This window comes from Pogona vitticeps, chromosome 7 (assembly GCF_051106095.1).
Source record: "Pogona vitticeps strain Pit_001003342236 chromosome 7, PviZW2.1, whole genome shotgun sequence".
In the NCBI taxonomy this organism is placed as follows: Eukaryota; Metazoa; Chordata; class Lepidosauria; order Squamata; family Agamidae; genus Pogona; species Pogona vitticeps.
This window is the reverse complement of record NC_135789.1, coordinates 22,633,688-22,653,096: the sequence shown is the minus strand read 5'-3', so window position 1 is coordinate 22,653,096 and position 19,409 is coordinate 22,633,688. Positions and strand designations below refer to the sequence as shown.

The 19,409-nt window shown below is 44.2% G+C and overlaps 1 long non-coding RNA gene across 1 annotated transcript; it reads right to left on the bottom strand.

The window, feature by feature from the left end:
* Positions 1 to 6,412: 6,412 nt before the first annotated feature.
* LOC144584080 (uncharacterized) lies at positions 6,413 to 17,301 on the bottom strand. Its single transcript, XR_013538116.1, has 3 exons — positions 17,119 to 17,301; positions 15,899 to 15,968; positions 6,413 to 6,547 (listed from the first exon to the last, which is right to left on the bottom strand). It is a non-coding gene; the product is annotated as an uncharacterized LOC144584080 (long non-coding RNA).
* Between the last annotated feature and the right edge of the window lie 2,108 nt (positions 17,302 to 19,409).

The window sequence follows — 19,409 nt, the reverse complement described above, 5'->3', positions numbered from 1 at the left end:
AGCCAGAATTAAGATTGCTGGAAGAAATATCAACAACCTCCGATATGCAGATGATACCACTCTGATGGCCGAAAGTGAGAAGGAATTAAAGAACTTCTAAATGAAGGTGAAAGAGGAGAGTGCAAAAAAAATGGTCTGAAGCTCAACGTAAAAAACCCTAAGATCATGGCCACTGGTCCCATCACCTCCTGGCAAATAGAAGGGGAATGTATGGAGGCATGGACAGATTTCACTTTCTTGGGCTCCATGATCACTGAAGATGGTGAGAGCATCCACGAAATTAAAAGATGCGTGTTTCTTGGGAGGAAAGCGATGACAAACCTAGACAAAGGTCTGCCTAGTCAAAGCTATGTTTTTTTCTGTAGTGATGTATGGAAGTGGGAGCTGGACCATAAAGAAGGCTGACTGCCAAAGAATTGATGCTTTTGAATTGTGGTGCTGGAGGAGACTCTTGAGAGTCCCCTGGACTGCAAGGAGAACAAACCTATCCGTTCTGAAGGAAATCAACCCTGAGTGCTCACTGGAAGGACAGATCCTGAAACTGAGGCTCCAGTACTTTGGCCAGCTCATGAGAAGAGAAGACTCCCTGGAAAAGATGCTGATGTTGGGAAAGTGTGAAGGCAAGAGGAGAAGGGGATGACAGAGGACGAGATGGTTGGACAGTGTCATTGAAGCGACCAACGTGAATTTGACACAACTCCGGGAGACAGTGGAAGACAGGAGGGCCTGGCGTGCTCTGGTCCATGGGATCACGAAGAGCTGGACATGACTTAATGACTAAACAACAACAAAATCAACATCACAGGAGGGCTTGTGGAGTTTCATTTGGGTTTTGCACCAGCTTGAGATAAATCACTATATGAATCAACTTTATTTGGTCCAATTTGTATGAGATACAGATGGAAGTACGACATCCAAATTTTATTCTGGGACAACAGAAAGCCAATGCACAAACAGAATCAGATGGCGGGGCAGTGACCACTTCAGCCTTATTCTTAAAAGCAAATGTTAAAGGTGGTTAGTGCACAAAACCCCATCTGAAATTCCACAGATTTACTTTGTTCTTTAGCTTCTATCATGTCTCCAGATTTCATGTACACAGAAGTACCAAATCCAGCTGTCATGTCACAATTTTTCAAATCCAGAGAGTGGCGGGTCTTGGGATACCCAGCATCAAGGTGGCCAGGTCAAAAAGCAAAGGTCAGCCAAGCAGGCCCTGTTCAGAAACCCAAAGGAATCTGGACGCATCTCAACTGACAAAAAGGGAGTGATCTTTTGGATTAAAATCCTCAGGGGAGAAATTTCATCTGGGAAGAGTCACGAAAATAAACTCAACAAGAGAGGAAGGATCCTTCTGAGAAAAGGTGGCATTCGCAACTTGGAGAAAACGGCGGCAGGCAGGCAGAACTTGGGGGAAGCCAAGAAAATTGGAGATGGAAATTGGAATGACATGTTGGAGCTGAGGAAATGAAGTCACCTCCTCAGGTGCTCAGGGGTGACGCCACTCATGCACTAACTCACATTGCAGCCGACGCACTCCCAAAACGGAGAGACCGACGAGGGTTTGCCTGCAAGTAAGTTGAAGTCTGTTTGCTCCCCCATGGTAGGCAGTGTCAACATTTTGTGCTTGGGGTACGACATGGTGAGGTTCACGGTGAAGATTTTTTGAACATGATGTCTCTAAAATTCGGAAGAGGAAAATATTTGTGCATTTTGGCACTCCCCAGCTGATGAGGGCTACCTTATCAGAGGTTGCTTTTGTAAATAGGAACTTACTCCTGTTTCAGAATATTTGGCCTGTGGGCCATTTCAGGTTGAGCAGAAGGGGTGAGAAGACCGAATCTTTTCAATAGCAATACTGAGACAGGGGTGATTTTTCTGCACAAGGTGGAAATATTTTACTTTCTTGGGCTCCATGATCACTGCATATGGTGACAGCAGCCAGGAAATTAAAAGATGCCTGCTTCTTGGGAGGAAAGCGATGACAAACCTAGACAGCATCTTAAAATGCAGAGACATCACCTTGCCAACAAAAGTCCGAATAGTCAAAGCTATGGTTTTCCCTGTAGTGATGTATGGAAGTGAGAGCTGGACCATAAAGAAAGCTGACCACTGAAGAATCGATGCTTTTGAATTGTGGTGCTGGAGGAGACTCTTGAGAGTCCCCTGGACTGCAAGGAGAACAAACCAATCCATATTGAAGGAAATCAACCTTGAGTGCTCACTAGAAGGACAGATCCTGAAGCTGAGGCTCCAATCCTTTGGCCATCCCATGAGAAGAGAAATCTCCCTGGAAAAGACCCTGAAGTTGGGAAATTGTGAAGGGAAGAGGAGAAGGGGACGACAGAGGACGAGATGGAAGGACAGGGTCATCGAAGCGACCAACATGAATTTGACCCAACTCCGGGACGCAGTGGAAGACAGGAGGGCCTGGCGCGCTCTGGTCCTTGGGGTCATGAAGAATCAGGCACGACTCAACGACTGAATAATAACAACATATGTTGTCTCTGAAACACACCCCCTGCGCAAAGTGGTCTCAACAAAGCTCTTCGGCAAATTCCCCAGGTTCCACAGCAAAATAATTCCAGAAAGTTAACCAATTCCAATGGATATGGAGTGATTTCACCAATGACGTAGAAGAAGGGGCAGTGGCTCTTGACCAGACTCTGAAGCAGTGGTTCCCAACCTTGGATCTCTAGATGTTCTTGGACCACAGCTAGGGATGTTGGCAAGTGTTTGAGTCCCAAGTCCTTGAGTCTTCAGGACCAAGTCCTAAGTCTGAGTCCCTTGTAAAAACAAGCTCCCCCCCCAAAAAAAAAAGGGGCAGGTGGGTGGATTCCGAGTAATCAGTCAAGTCTGAGTCGTTGAACTAAAAATCCGAGTCAAGTCCAAGTCAAGTTGGTGGTGCGGCGGAAGTCCAACTTGACCATGAGTCCTGCCACTTGAGATTCGACCCCTAAGTACAACTCTTAGAAATCCTGGCTAGCACAGCTAGTGGAGTTTTAGGCCAGGAACATTGGTGGACCCTGGCGGGAAAACCACGGCTCTAAAGGGGCATGGGGGAAACAGCAGAACAGGGTGCCAGAACCCCAAACGTCCATCATGTCCTGTCTCATCTATGTTGTGTGTAACTGGAATCGTTGAATAACTGGGCTGGAAGGGGCCAATAAGGTCTAAGCAACGAGGAAACCACCTCCGTCTGGGGGTACCGATATCGCACCTGAAGAACAACATTAATTCTCAAACACCATGGACTCTTGAACACCAGCCAAGCAGCACTGCATGCTGAGGAGTGCCTCCTCCGGGTGAAACTATTGGTTTGGCTTTAATTGGGTTAAAATGGGCTGTTCCTGGTGGTTAAATGAAGGTTTAATCCCAACTCTGATGGAGGTTTGCCATGGTTCTGTGTTACCTTGTTTTCCCTAGCCAAGTAAGAAATTCTTTAAGTTTCAAAAAGAAGGCGAGGGGAGAGATGAGGGAGATGCAGAGTTCTCGGAAGACCTTTTGTGTCAAGAGTTGGGTGATCAATTCCAAACTGCTGGCTGAGGAGGACTTCGAAACCATACCTTCCCTTCACAGGCTTTTTGCTGACTGCATCTGTATCCATTGAAGAAGCTAAACAACAGCCATGAAACTTTAGGGCTTTAATAAAGCATATCATTTTGGGCACTATCCACAAGAATTTGGGGCACAGCCTGAAGAAGATGAATTATCACTGAAAGCTAGCTGTTTGTGGTTTGTTTGGTTTTGTTAATGACCTAATAAAGGTATCACCTGCTCCTGCATTTTTGTATTATTCCAGATAGTCATATTTGTTGCTTCAGGAAATTTGTTTAAGGACAGTGCAGAAGGAAAGAGAGCTAGACTGAGTTACAGAACCTCCTAAAGCTGGCTTCTATGAGTACAGTTCTGCCGAGGAAGAAGCTGTTTGAGTCTGGCCTCTGTTTAGCAAAGGATAACAAGCAGAACCCTTCATCTTTGAAAGGTTGCCTTTTTGGGCTACATTTTTGGAGGATTCTGGGCATTGTAGTAGGAAAAAGTAATGTTTCCAGGCTTTGAACTAACTGTAGCAATCTGCACATGCAGAAAGCTCTTTACCTGAAAATAAAAGGGGAAAAAAACACAAGCAGGCATAGCCACCGCCTAACCAATTTGGGTAGCTAACTTTTAGTGTTTTCCAATGGCTCAAATTACCGTATTTCCCCAAAAATAAGACAGCAAAAAAGTTTTGCTCCAAAAATACATTAGGGTTTATTTTCAGGGGATGTTTTATTTATTTATTTTTTATGTACACCCATCTACGTTTATTCAAATACATGTCATCTTCTGGTTGCTTCACAATGATGGAGGGTGGGGTTTCATTTAACTAGGTCTTATCTTTGGGGGTAGGGCTTATATTGCGAGCATCCTGAAAAATCATACTAGGGCTTATTTTCAGGTTAGGTCTTATTTTCAGGGAAACAAGGTCCTTGTTACTTGTGTTGGTGCTTTTAATACCCAGGTTCTCTTAAATCTGATTCATGGTCCTCAAGAACACATCTCCACAGTGAGCAAGGATTTTAAATCCCATTGAGAATTTTTTTGCCATTTCTTTGGCTTGTGTGTGTCTGTGTGTGTGTGTGTGTGTGTTTGTGTACACATGCTGCTAAGTCACATCTGACTTAACAGCCGCCTTTGTGGGGTTTTCAAGGGAGGTGAGATGGTTAAGAACTGGTTTTACCCATTTCAACCCCCCCCTCTCCCAGTAGGTTCCATAGCCAGATGAAGGATTCAAATGCAGGTCTCCACAGAGTTGGAGTCTGACATTCTGTCCACTGGTTCTCGTATATTTCCTGGCACTTACTGCTTACGGGTTTTTTTCCCCCCTGTTCCCCACCCCCTTTTGCATCTAGTGATGGTCCTGTCGGGTCTCCAGGCTGAACCTCACACCTCTGAGAAAGAGAGAGAATGTCACCCAGATGTTTATGAGCACAGCAGCCCAGTTAACAGCTGTATGTGCCAGGAGATTGATGTAAACAGATGAAAGCTCTTGGTAGCGAATTATACCCAACTCCGTCTCCTTCAAGAAGACATGGGAACGTTCGTGTGAAATATCCCTGAGCATTCAAATCAATAACTTAATAGGTGCGTTGCAACACAGCACAGGAAAGACTTTTTTTCCATGAGAAACGGCTGATCCTTGTGTGCTTATTAAACCCAACACAAGCAGTTGCGACTTATAAAGGGCTCGTGGTTTCTCACTGCCGTTCCCAACACTTTGATAATCATTGCCATATAAAACGCTGGGAACTACGACGAGAGCAGGGAGGCCTTTAATCTTCCACCTACTTTATGAGCCTCAGATAATTCTGCCATCTTCGCAACCCCGTGCGGTATTGGGCAAATGGTTACCAGCTAAGAGTTTTAAGACTGGGAAGTGCGAAACGGAAGGAATACAGGACCCATCTTTTTTTCTCAGCAGACAGGCAGTCTGTTTAGGGCTTCAAATCTTTGCTTAGGTGAGACTAAAAAATAATAATAATTATAATCAGAGTTTTCTCCTCGTTGTGCAAGATTATGAGTTCTGTGCATTTTTATGCGTCTTGGCATTCTCACGGGTGAGAATCATCGTCATCAAAGTTTTTTCCTTATAGTGCAGGATGATGAGAGAGTTCTGGGCACTTTTACACAGTTTGGAATGCTTTTCCCGGATTCTGCGGGGGGAAAAACATTGTATAGTGTGCAATTTATTGTAGGGCTTTCAAGGTAAGTGAGATATTTAAGGAGTGGTTTTACTAGTTTCAGCTGGCTGGATCGCTCAGTGAGTTAGGCATCTGGCTGAGAAGCAAAGGGTTGGGAGTTGGATTCCCCCACTGGGCCTCCTGGAGGAAGAGCCAGCCTGGGTAGCCTTGGGCCAGCTGCATCATTCCTAGGCATCTCCAGAAGAAGGGAAGGTTAAACCACTTCTGAGTATTTACCTGAGAAACCCTGCGAAAGGTCACCAGAGGTCAGAACTGACCTGACAGCACACAATTATTATTTATCCGTTCCATACCTCCAGCGAGTTGCCATGAAGGTTGAACACAGTTCAAATATTTGTTACATCCCTAGTTTCTGTGTTTGTGTCACTTTGTCAACATCTTCAGAATGAGACAAATATATTTTAGCACGCACCACGCACACACACACACACACACACACACAGAGAGAGAGAGAGAGAGAGAGAGAGAGAGAAGTCCTAGACTTCATGCATAGGAGGCAGTTTGAAAATAAGTCGTTGCATTCAGACAAGATCTTGGAAATTTAATTTGAAAAAGTCATTTGTTCCGCAACTCATGACGGAACCCCCCATATTAATTCATTGCCCCCAATGGGGTCCTTTGCTGCAACGACCTATTAGACTGCCTGTTGCTTTTTGTTCCTTGTGGGGCACTTCGGATGGGTGAGTGAATGGGATGAAGCCCACGTTCGAAAATACATGACTTTCTTTGGACGTCAGGCCGAAAGTCCAGAGAGTATTCTGACCCTCAGAGTTCATGATGATACATCTCACGTGGCATAGGCAGGCCTGCAGAAAATAAAAACCACTCATAGTCAGGGCCCGTTTACCCCGAAGGTCGCCTTCATGACCCTTTCCATTGTCGGCAGGTCCAGACACCCTTCCCCCCAACTGAGACATCACAAGGACTTAAAAGTTTCAGGTTTTGACCCTGATATCTCAGAGAAAGCGATGCTGCTTACATGGCGATCCTAATTTCAGGGCCAAAACAGATACGCTGCCAGCTTCACAATTAGAATGTGATAAAACATTATCTCTCCTAAGTCAGACTTCTAAAATCTTCCATGTCTACACAACCAGTTTTCAAATGAATTCTATGCTAAATTCCTAGTGATTCATCACTGAACAAAAGCAACATGTGTTTGTGATTTTCTATCTGTCTATCAACTTAACTTCCTTCCTACTTACTTATTTACCTGTCTGCTTACCCACCCATCCTGCATTCGTATTGCACCATTCCTCCAGTGAGTGGCATACATGGTTTTCCTATTTAGCCTCACAGCAACCATACAAGCTGAGTCAGAACACCTGATCTGTTGTCAACCAGTGAGCATCATGACTTAGATGCCCCATGTTCTGATTCAACAATCTACCCACACTATCCTCATTTTCCTTGTCCACAGCTAAAGACAAGGAGACGGAGCCAGACCAGAAGCTCTTAAGGCAGAGCAATATAGGTAACTCTTCTCTCCTAATTAATTTGGGACCACCTTCTGGAGAAAAGAACCACAGGGATACTAGAGAAGAGTCATCAGAAGTTGGTATCAAATCTGCTTTGACCTCTTTCCTGTATGAATCCTAGAATCCTAGAATATTGGAGTTGGAAGGGGTCTAGAAGGATATCAGGTCCAAGCCCCTGCTCAAGGCAGGGATCCAACTCAAAGCAGATCTGGCAGATGATGGCCCAATTTAGTCTTGAAGGCCTCCAGTGTTGGAGCGCTCACCACCTCCCAAATGTAAAAGAAGAGAGGAAAATGGGAGGTGGTGAGCTTATTATCCATCATTACGAACCAAGAATGCCCAAGGATAATGGATTTGCCAGTCTTAGGAAGGAAAAAAGATTACAGGTATGTGACTCTCAAGCAAAAACTCCAAATCATGAGGCCACACCTATCATTATAAAATCCCTATAATCTGGATTTGTCTCTTTGAAATCAAAGCTGTTTACAGACACATCGACACACCGGAAGAAACAAGGTGTTGCTAATTAGCAAGACTGCTGATGCCTGCCTTCTGCTTTGTCTCTGCAACGTTAGAGGACAACCAGTGCATCGTATCATAAACACAATGTGCACAGGGGTGCCTAGATTCATCATGGCTCATCTGTGCACATCCCAAATGTAAGGGGAAAAGGATGATCATGCACTCATAGAAGGTATTTAGGCCTTTAGAGGTTCTAGTCCAGTGGAACACGTGGTCCAGATGGGATGTCAGGGTCTCATAAAAATGACTTGACCAGCAGAAGAAAAGTGGTCCGGGGGAAAACAATAATAACTAGAGTTCATTCTCCATGCCCCAGCTGTGGATCACCTGTGGTCATTTTTTCATGTCTTATACATCCCACCAATGACTGTACTGAAGTTGTGTCCTCCCTGTCATCTCCCCTTAACCTGTCCTCTGACGATAGACGATTCATCTGCAATCTCTTGGCTTACTAGTGGTAAGTCTGGCCATCCATTGTTTCTCCTAATCCTCCGTTATCGCTCCCCCCACAACACCTTGCCATAAAGGATCACTGTAATACAACATACCTGTAAACATATATCTCTTATTCTCATAAAAAGTGACTTTTGGATCACTGTGGGACATGGATAACAGGAATTGGTGGGATGTTTGAGGTGCGAAAGGTTGGGGACCACATATCTTATAACTTATTAAGATTCTCCAGCTATCACAAGCCTGGCTCAAGGGCTGTCGTAGTCTGCCCATATAAAACATCAGTTAAATCTAAGATTAAGGAAACTTACCCAGGAGAAGATGCTCTTTAGAGAAGGGATAGGAAATGTGGTGGCAGTCTAGAGGTTTCAGACTACAGCTCCCCATTGCCCATGTTGGTTGGGGCTCTTGAGATTTGTAAGGCAAAACATCTAGTATGAAGCAGGATGTCCTCAGCAATGCTGGGCCCAGAATGCTCAGGGCAGTAATTACATCTCAAGGTATCAACAGTGTTGTTGAAGAATTAAAAAATAAACCAAAGGACACATGGTTCTTTGGGTTGTTATGTGCCATCAAGTTGCCTCCGAGGTATGACAACCCTATGAATGAGCAATCTCCAAAATGCCCTGTATTCAACTGCCCAGCTCAGCTCTTTTAGACTGGAGTTTCCTTTAGGGAGTCTCTACATCTCATATTCCATTTTTCCTCTTTTCCTGCTGCCTTCCGCCTTTGCCAGCCTTATTGTCTTTCCCAGAGAATCCTTTGCCTTCTTATCATGTGCCCAAAGTAGGACAGGCTCAGTTTCAACATTTTTGACTCCAGAGAGAGTTCAGGTTTGATTTTGAACAAAATAGTTGTTCTTTTATTCCATAGAACTCTGCTTACAGGGATCTTGACTTCAGCAGTGACAGGATAGCAGCCTCTGGGCAGAATTCTTCACACCTTGGCTCCCACGCAGAAATTAACTCATATGAATCAGTCCTTAAGCAACCGTAGCAAAACATCTTTTTTGGGACCAGCCAGCAGGAACTATTGTCTTTGGCTGGCCATATGCACCTCCTCTCTCTCTCTCTCTCTCTCTCTCTCTCTCTCTCTCTCTCTCTGTGTGTGTGTGTGTGTGTGTGTGTGTGTCTTTGTACTCCTTTTAGCCACTAATCATTGCTGTTTACGGAACAAAACTTCAAAAGTAATGAACGCCAAACAGGGGTCCTAAATCGTTACTAAGTATGAAATGCAACTTGAGTGTTTTAACCACAACTATCCCTTTATCTTCGAGCCCAATATGAATGTTCTGCCATGTAGTCCCTGTATTCGCACTCTTATGTCTGAAGAAGTGGACTTGTTCCAGGAAAGCTCACCTTAAAATACCGCAACGTACTGGCAAACCATTTCCCAAATATCACAAATACCTTGAAACCCCTATTAGGGTTGCTAAAAGGTGGAAGCAACTTGACATCACACAACCACAAACAATCGCACTGTTCATTCAACCCAAGTCCAATGGACTTAGGTTTACCGATTTGCTCCACACTTCAGCTTTGGAACTTTAAATGCATTTCATGCTTTTTGCCGATCCCCTTGAAATTGATTTTCATACCATTCATTTTTAGATCACGCTCATTACTTACTCTATTGAGTAACTTAAACGATAGGCGAATAATACTACACTGTTTGCATATTTGATATTGTTGGTCACCTCTCTGCTGACAATGACACTTTCATTTGAATCAGCAAGTGCTTTTCCAAAAAAAAGTTCTTAGAAAACAAATTGAATGCAGTAGCAAAAGTACATGCGCTTGTTGCGCTCTTCTGTATATCTCTAAGTCTTCCATCACCTGATCTTCAAATTTTATGGCAGTTTTTGGAGTTTGCACAGGCCTCTGTCGGCTTGTCAAGTTGTTATTTGTCAGGTCTTTTCCCATAAATCAAGAACACATAAGATCCCCCTTTTTTAAAATCATAGAATCTCTTCACTCATCCATAGAGATTAGATCTACCTCCACATTCCAGTCTATCCTCTCCCACCCCTGGACTACCCAATAAAGGCTGGATTTTTTTTTAATTGGCTAGGCTGCAGGAAAAGAGAAAGACTGAATACGAGATAGGATAACTCCCTAAAGGAGGCCACTGGTTTGAGTCTACAAGCGCTGAGAAGGGCTGTGGAGAACAGGACATATTGGAGATCACACATTTACAGCGTTGCCATACGTTGGAAGTGATTTGCTGGAGCACAACGATGACAAAGCTGGATTGGAGATTTTCAGCATCAGCGTCTCACAGAGTAACTTTTTGAATTTTTAATTGGTATATCTCTCGTGCCCAAGGTTATATAATCGCCCTTCCTCTTTTGCATTTCAGTCCTGGGCAAATAATAGTGATGCTGTTATTTACAGAGAAGGGAGACGTTTACCAACTGGCAGCTGTTAATTTCCTAATTAATGCGCCTAGCCTGCGAGTGATTCTCTCATGTTATCTTTCTTGCATTTGATTCTCCCTTCTTGGACGTTGCCAGCTTAAACTTTATCTCCGCTGAATTTCGCCTCTCTGTTATCTGCTTCGCTTTCCGATTTATCAAGGCAATCGCTGCATTTTCAAACAGAGAGATGCTATCCCTCCATTTTGTAACCTTCGGCGTTCAGCAAACATTTCGAAAACGCATTATCTGCCTTAGCCCCAAATGACTGCCCCACCCGGTTAAGCATGGTGATTAAAGGTAATTTTAAATACCTCATCAAACCTTCTTCATTAATCAAGGAAAAAGAAGGAAAAATAAAGACCTGCCCACTTAGGTGGTATGCAGAAATATACTCTCTCTCTCTCTCTCTCTCTCTCTCTCTCTCTCTCTCTCTCTGTGTGTGTGTGTGTGTGTGTGTGTGTGTGTGTGTCCGTGCCCCCAAGTATATTTATGATTTAAAAAATGAAATGTTGCTATAATTCAAAATTGGACAAATTTACAAATGTTTGATGTTACCACAACATTGTTTCAATGTTTGTCCAACCTGGAACCTGCAGATTGTATTTTATTAAAGCCGTTTTAGTGCCATACATAGTAGATAAATGGATGTAGAATGGATGACAGTCTGTCCTGAAGCCCATGTCTATTCCAAGAAAATAATGCATTTAATAAATGCTTTCCATTTCAGTTTAGTTCATCATCACCACCACCACCATCTTAGAACTGCAAAGCTAGAAGGGACCCTAGGAATCATCATCAAGTCCAGCCCCTGCCCAGGAGGCACCATGAGGAATTGAACTCCCAACCTCTGGTTCCACAGTCAGAGACCTAAACCACTGGGCTAATCAGTAGCTCACACATAGGTTTTATATAACCTGTTATGAACCTTAATTTCTGAGTAAACCATCAAATTGCCCTTCTAATGTTTATTTCCATTAAAGTTATTTGTTGCACACACACTAAGTCAGATGTCTGTCTGTCTGTCTGTCTGCCTGCCTGCCTGCCTGCCTGCTTGCCTGCCTGCCTGCCTGCCTGTCTGTCTGTCTTTCTTCCTTCCTTCCTTCCTTCCTTCCTTCCTTCCTTCCTTCCTTCCTTCCTTCCTTCCTTCCTTCCTAATCCATCCACCCATCCACCCACCCACCCATCCACCCATCCACCCATCCATCCATCCATCCATCCATCCATCCATCCATCCATCCATCACTTATCTATCTATCTATCTATCTATCTATCTATCTATCTATCTATCTATCTATCTATCTATCTATCTATCTATCTATCTATCTATCTATCTATCTATCTATCTATCTATCTATCTATCTATCTATCTGTCTGTCTGTCTGTCTGTCTGTCTGTCTGTCTGTCTGTCTGTCTGTCTGTCTGTCTGTCTGTCTGTGACATTTTGCAAGGCTAAGAGAGACATGTGGAAACTTACAAATATTCCACCACCATCCCCACCCCACCCCTGCTTTTTAAAGGTACATTAAGATATAATATTCAAATACAGTACGTTCTTCTTCCTCACCCACCACCAGCATCATTTGAAGAGAACTAAAAGCATTTTTTAAACAGAAAGTGTAGCATCCTTTCCTAAAAGGTCTTCATTTTGCATCCCCTTCAGCTGCCAGAAACTTGCCTGAAGAGAATATTTTCCCCTAGCTTCCAGTGGCAATGAGTTCCACAGCATCTGAGCAGCTATCACTGCCTCCTGTTCTCACAGAGGGGCTGAGATTGGGGTCTTTGGTCACAGCCTGTTTACCGTATCACCTCTCATCGTAATTGTACATCAATGGATATGTATGGTCTTGTCACTCATTGACCTTCAGGGAAATAGCACATGGAAGTTTGGGCCAGTTAAGGGCCCCCTCATCATTTCAGTACATGGCACTGGCTACATAGGGGTGGTGGCTGAGATTTCTTGAACACTCATGTTCAAGACATCATGCTTAGAATCCTAGAAACATGGGAGTTAGAAGAAGGCCTGCAAGGCCATCAAGTCCAACCCCCTGCTCAAGGCAGGGATCCAAATCCAAGCAGATCTGCCAAGTGGTTGTCTACATTTTTCTCGAAGGCCTCCAAAATTCGAGTACAGTGGGGTCTCTACTTAAGAACTTAATCCGTATTGGAAGGTGGTTCTCAAGTGGAAAAGTTCTTATGTAGAATCTGCATTTCCCATAGGAATGCATTGAAAACCATTTAATCCCTATCTGCTCTTTTCCGTCCATAGAAACTAATGGGAAGCTGCTATTCCGCCTTCGACCACTAGAGGGGGATATTTTTTCTCTTTTTTTCCCTTAGGTCAGGGAACAGTGTTAAAAGCACTTCTGACGAAGCTAATTTTGAAGCAATGGACTGAAAACCAATTAATCTGTTCTGGCTGTTTTTTTGTTATGTAGAGGTGCGTTCGTACATTGAAGCATTAGTTCCCATAGGAATTAATGCAAAGCTGGTTAATACGTACTCTATCACTAGGGGGAGAACTTTTTTTTAACCTAAGATGACCTAAGGTTAAAAAAAGAGCAGGAAAGTTTTTTTTTTCCTGTTCTTATCTTGGATTTTTGTTCTCAAGTAGAAGCAAAATTTAGCAAATGGAGCTGTTCTTAAGTGGAATTGTTCTTAAGTAGGGCCGTTCTTAAGTAGAGACCCCACTGTACCCACCACCTCCTGAGGCCATCAGTTCCCTTGTCATACTGCTCTAACAATTGAGACGTTTTTCCTGATATTCAACTGAAATCTGGCTTCCTTTAACCTGAGCCCATTGTTGCGTGTCCTGCACTCTGGGAGGATGGAGAACCGATCCTGCCCGTCCTCTGTAGAACAGCCTTTCAAGTCTTTGAAAAGGGCTCTCCTCTCTCCCCTCTGTCTTCTATTCTCCAGTCTAAAAATGCCCAGTTCTTTCAGTCTTTCCTCCTTGACGGGCTGGCGTTCCAGCTGGTCCCAAACAATAATGCCAATAGATTTACAATGCCATCCTCTGCGTGTCTGTTCCTAACTCAACAGCGATTATATTCGGTATACATGTACATGGGAGGGAACTCAGAACGGCGTCCTTTTGAGCAGACATGCCTTGGGTTACCTCGGCAATGGTCCCATGACCTGCAACATCCTGACATTTCACAAACACATGCTGTTCTGTGTAGTCGGGGTTTCCGAGCTACACAGGACGTTCAAGGTGTGAGCTTACTATTGCCACTGTCTTTCCCCTACATTTCCATGGTTGAGTGGGCTTTGAACCCAGGCCTTCCAGATCCTAGACCGACTATCCAGAACTCCACACTGGCTCTCTCTTGTGTTTCGGAAACCCACAGGTCAGGTTTTAAAAGAAATATTTCTAGCCCTGCAAAAGCCGGATGAACTTTGAACCCACAGCCATGGAACGTTCATAATATTTCCGTGATTTCTCTCTTTTTCCCACCCACCCCCATTGGGAAGATTACAGCTCCGTCTGAAAGAAATATAATTGCATTTTCTTTTCTTCTTTTTTAAATAGCTTGTGATGCAGGTTACACCCTTCCTTGCTGCCAGCTTGTCCAGTCTTTCACAAATGATATACATTCTTAAAGATTATATAATTATCAGCCTATAATTATAGATAATAATTGCAGAGAGAGAGAGAGAGACAGGAATAACCTAAAGGAAATCAGATATTTGGGGCATGTATCCATTAGAACCCTGCTCTCTAAGGAATAGATGTCCATGGTATAAAGGAAGGATTATTTATTTCCCAAATGATGATGGTTGCTGTTGCTGTTGTTAACTGAAAAAGCAGGTGCCTCCCTTCGCTTTTTCCATTTAGACTGGATTTGTGCAGAACATTGAGCCGAATGGATTTAGGCATGGAGGCTAGCATGCCACGGAAGTCCCCATTTTCTCAGAGCTGCTAAATATCCTCCGTCTTCCCAAGCAGGCATCCGATTAAAAAGGGCACAAACCTTGGTCAAGGAGAGCAAGAGACATCGGAGCGAGCTGGGCATGTCACCCCCAAGACTGGGAATATATTTATTTTTCAAAAGGGCAGTGCCTTTCCACCAAGGAAATCCTCATCACCAGCATTAGACATCTTAGCCTTGCAAAAATTTATGATGGGACGTTACAGGGACTGGCATCGGGTGTGCTTTCTAGTACTGGCTTGCACATGGCCGCCAGCCAAATGCCCCAGACATGTCCTTTGTCTTGCCTAGTACCTGACATTTCCCCCAATCATTTATCTCCAGGACAAAGTTCCCCAGGTTCAAAGTTGAACGCAGCCAGCCTCTTCTTGCAATGGAGGGTTGTGTCAGGCAAATGTGGTGAGTGAGGGCAGCAAATGGCCACTTGTTAATGAGGTGCAGGTTGAGTTCTTGGCCGTGTGCGTTGTGCAGCCATGAATGCCACCGACACCTTTCCAATTAGCCGCAATTGGCCTCCGTCACTGATATGATCCGTCTTAGCCCAGTGGAAACTGAATCGGATTCTGGCCATCGAGTTAATGTAACAGCAGAAAGGGCAACTCTGGTGCCACCTACCCAGGTCAATACGTTCACATCCTCCATGGAAGGTACCCACCATCAAATATTTGCTTGAGGATGCACACGTAATCTATAGAAAGCCACAAGTAGGCTTTGAAGGTGTGGCCCTAAAGAATTGGGACCAGAGGAAAGGAGAAAGATAGCAAGTTGTCCTCTTTTGACTCAAACTATCTGTTTCATTCAGTTTTGTCAATACAGAATCCTAGAATAATGAAGCTTTAAGAAGCCTCTAAGGCCCACAGCTTCAAAGAGTGTTTGTCAGCCCGGAGATTACTCCAACTGAATCAGACAACATCCAAAACATATGCTCATTCCCTGAACTAGGTCTTTCCCTCCTTACTCAGAACAATGATGACTAGAATCCTGTGTTACCTTTTAACCCCAAACATGTAGCAAGACTGTCTTATAGAGAGGCAGACCCTGGTTCCATCTAGCTCAGCACCATTTATACTGACCAGCCCACAAGTCTCCAGGTTTCCAGACACATGTGTCTCCTGGAGAATCAGGAAACCAACCTTGCAACCATTCAGCCAACAATGAAGGAACATGGGAACTGTAGTTCAGTTTAAAAAGCTGAGCATCTCCTGCAAAGTCAGAGCTTCGCATCAGGACCATATGGACTTCGCAACATAGGTACATTGATCTGAGCATATACCTTTGCTCCATCTAGTCCAATTTTTCCAGCTCTGACTGGTAGCAGACATGGCTCCTCAGGACGTTAGATTCGTTTCCAGAAAGTACCTGGAGATCCTCTTTCTCAGTGGTCTTCTATCCATGTACCAACCAAGCCTGCTGTGGCCACCTTCTGAAACTGGATGAAATAAGAGAATTATGGAAACTCTTAGTGGGAAGGTGCACCCAAGGGTCATCTAGTCTGACCCTCGTCCAAGGCAGGAAACTCATAAATCAGATATGTTCATGCTGAAATATGGGGCACTCAAGCAAAGCAGATCTGGGAAAATGTTCCTTCTGTGAAGTGCCACTCCCCGCTGGGGTAGCTCTTTGAATTGCAGGTTCCCAAATGCGCCAGCCAGCAGGGAATTCTGGGCTATAGTCCCCAAAAAGTAACTTTTCCATCCATGAGAAAGAGATGAGCAAAAGGATAGGGGTCACCCTGGCAAAAGAGTCACGGGATGCTACACACAGGGAATGTACCATGTAGAGTTGGGCACGAATCACTGATTCGGGGATTCGTGCTGGTTCGTTTTTCAGCCAAACAGGTGTTCGGCGGTTCCCAGCCCCACCTCCTCTGACAGGTGCCCACTGACGGGCAGTGCCAAGAGGAGGCAGGGCAGGGAAGCCAGGGTACTGGAAATGCTGAACACCCGTTCCGCTAAAAACGAACCGGCACGAACCAACATCTCCAGTGCCGTGTCCTCCGATAACTCTCAAAAACTTAGAACCATCTCTGTAACCGTACATTTTCCTAACAATCTTTTTACGGATTTATGAAATGGATTCCGGAGGTGTTTTCCCCCCTTTCCTTTTCTAATCCTTCCTTTTCTCCTTCCCGACTCGCAGAGTTCAGCAAAGTAACAAAGCCAGTCTTCCCCACCCCCAACCCCAAATTCTTCCCCGCCTCCCCCCCCCCGTGGTTGTTGACATCATCTAAAAAGCAAGATTTTTTTGTGGTGATATGCCAAAGAGGAAGATCTGAGGTGGGGATGAAGTTAAGAATCCTGGTTACACCTATTCTCCGGGCGGTTTGCCTGGTTGTCGTTTTACGACATCACAGGCAGTCCCAGACAGCTTGTCTCCAACATCTTGAGTTGGTTGGAAGCCGAGCGGCTACATCCTAAACCATTAATAACAATCAATAGGGCTCCCTTCCTCCCCCCCCCCCCTTTGAGTGACAGGTGTCCCAGTTGACAGCTAAATTTTAGTCTCTCTCAAATTCCATAAGCATAGCTAGAAAGCAAAAAAAATATATGTAGTAATCACCTCAGATACCCGTTACTTACGTTTTGGGGTGGGTGGGCTGCTCAGATACCTTGTATAAGCAGGATCATCATTTTACAACATGTTTTCCTGTTGAAGAACTAGTGCTACAACTCTTCAGGCTGCGGCAACGGAAGGAAGTTAAAATTCAGGAGTATGAGTTTGCTGCTGTTCTGTAAGATCACAGAAAGCTTGGTGTTGTATGTTACATACACCTGTATGTTTAATATGACATGTGGTCTGATCCAGAACATGGACATGTTACATCAGGGAACTACAATACCCAGAATCCTTTATTGGATACCCAAGCCAGTCTAGCCTCTAGTTTAGGACAGAATGAGAAAATGATCGAATTCTGTAGTATTAGAAAGGGTTCTTTCAAACAACTTTCCCCAGTTCTGGTTTGGCCCCATACTGGCCAACCAGGGGTCATTAGGGGGTTTAAGGATCTCAGGTAGCGCTGAAAAAATTTGTCAGCTCAAATCCTGGCAAGGTTCTGCAAGGTAGTATAAATAATAATCATGTGCTGTCAAGTCAGTGAAGACGTACGTTGACCCTCTTCAGGGTGTTCTAGGTAGAGAACACTCAGAAGTGGTTTTCCGTTCCATTCCTCTGGGGGGCGCCCTGGGACGGTGCAGCTTCTGCCCAGGGCTACACAGGCTGGTTGTCATCCCTGGAGGCACAGTGGGGAATCGAACTCCCAACCTCTGGCTCCACAGTCAGAGACCTAACTTACTGAGCTATTCCTAGGCAACATCAAAAAAGGTGGATGAAAAGATGGTCCGACGGTCACACCTGGTATAAGGCAGCCATTTACCAGGTCCACCATTTTGTCCCAGCTTCCCTACCTTCCAAACCTGGAGCGAGATGTCTTCGGTGCATCGAAATGCAGCAACTTACCTGCAAAAGAAAACAGTGAGCTTGTCTGAGTCTTGTTCCTTTTTACCACCGGTAATGTGATCTGACCCAAAAGTGTATTGGAGGACTGTCTGGACACCCAGGTCTCGCTCCTGGTATTGTTCCAGCTGCGGACAAAAACAGAAGATGACCCAGAAGGCAAGGCACTTCTGCAGTACAAGATTAGATTGTATTTTTATAGCTGTATAAGCTTAGCTGCCAGGGCTGCTGATTCGGGCCCTTGAGTCCCGGCTGTTGTATTGTGGTAGTGCCGAGAACAGTCTTGCGTTGACCTTCTCGGCTTTCTCTCAAGGATGCTTTGATTCGGATTCCTGCCTTGAGCAGGGAGATGGACTCAATGGCCTTTCAACTCCATTATTCTAGGATTCTAGGATTCAGTCTGTGGGATTCCCTGGGAAGGACTACGAAAGCAGGTTGCATCTTTAGTGCGGAGGAAGCAAAAGGGGAACAGAATCACCTAGTTTGGGTTCATCCATGGGTTCCTCTTAAAGGGGAAGGAACCAAACTATTCGGAGGTGATAATTCACCCTTAATTTGCCCTTCTGAGAATTCGCCTTGTGAATTCGCCCCTTGTGAACTCGCCCTTCTGTGAATTTGCCCCTCTGTGAATTTGTCCTTCTGTGAATGGTCATACAAAAACTTTTAAATTTAAATTCCTCGTTTAAAAAAGAAACACAGGAGGAAAGAAAAAAGAAGGAAGGAGGAAGGCAAGGTTTTATGATCAGTGTTTTATAGGGCTCCCATAAAAAAGGAAACACGTTTCACATATTTCATTTTAAAAAACAGTGTGAATTTAATATGAAGCCTTTTCTTGTTAAACGTTTGTGTGATTCCTGCATTCAAGTATATAAAACAGGGCACAGGACAATTGCAAGCATACTTATTTAACCCTTGAGCTTCTGTTGGCATCAGGAAACATACATTCCTAGTTCTTTTGATGGCTCTCTGGGCCTTTTTAGAATGAAATTAGCATTTATTTTTTAAAATTATTTATATGCCGCCTTGCTCCCAATAGGGGAACCCAAGGCATCACACAACAGATAAAATAACAACTTTTAAAACATTATATAAATCTCACATTTAAAAAAACAATTAAACAGATATTGTTCATCTTGAGTCCTGTGTCCAGTTCTGCGCACCGCACATCAAGAATGATGATGACAAACTGTAACAAGTTCAGAGGAGGGCAACCAGGATGATAATCAGGGGACCGGAAACCAAGCCCTAGGAGGAAAGACTGAAAGAACTGGGCATGTTAAGTCTTGAGAAAAGAAGACAGAGGGGAGAGAGGAGAGCACTTTTTGAATATTTGAAAGGCGGTCCTACAAAGGAGGGGCAGGATCTGTTATCCATCATCCCAGAATGCAGGACATGCAACAATGGGCTCAAGTTTTAC